Genomic DNA, 464 nt, shown 5'->3' with positions numbered 1-464 from the left:
CGGGTGCTGCCCACAGGGCCTGTCGGCTGCCTGGGCCCCGCTTCCATCCCCCTGGTTCCCACCCTCAGATCACAGGTGGCCGTCAGCTTCTGTGCACTTTCTGTGTGGAATGTGTGATTTGTTAGGGTAACTTGTTTCCCCCATCGTTACAAAGTGTTGCTCACGTCTGTGCCCAGTGCCTGGCTCAGAGAGGCAGCCTGGTAAGTATCTGGTGAAATTCACCCCCGACTCCCTCACCCTCCGAAACCAACCGATCCTGCCCGCTAGGTCTCTGCTGCCCCCCAGGTTTCTGCTGCCCGCCCCCCACTTCCACCCCGGGGCCCTCCTCGCTCGCCTGGACCTGCACCCGCGGCCTCCCCCCTCCTCCGCTGCGCCCGTCATTTCCCTGCCAGGCACCCACGGCAGCAGACACAGCAAGGCCTGGACGCGGCATTCGAGGCTCCTCAGGAGTGACCGCTCCCGAA

The sequence above is a fragment of the Myotis brandtii genome, unplaced genomic scaffold (assembly GCF_000412655.1).
Source record: "Myotis brandtii unplaced genomic scaffold, ASM41265v1 scaffold138, whole genome shotgun sequence".
Classification (NCBI taxonomy): Eukaryota; Metazoa; Chordata; class Mammalia; order Chiroptera; family Vespertilionidae; genus Myotis; species Myotis brandtii.
The sequence above is the reverse complement of the archived record's forward strand: the minus strand, read 5'-3'. Positions refer to the sequence as shown.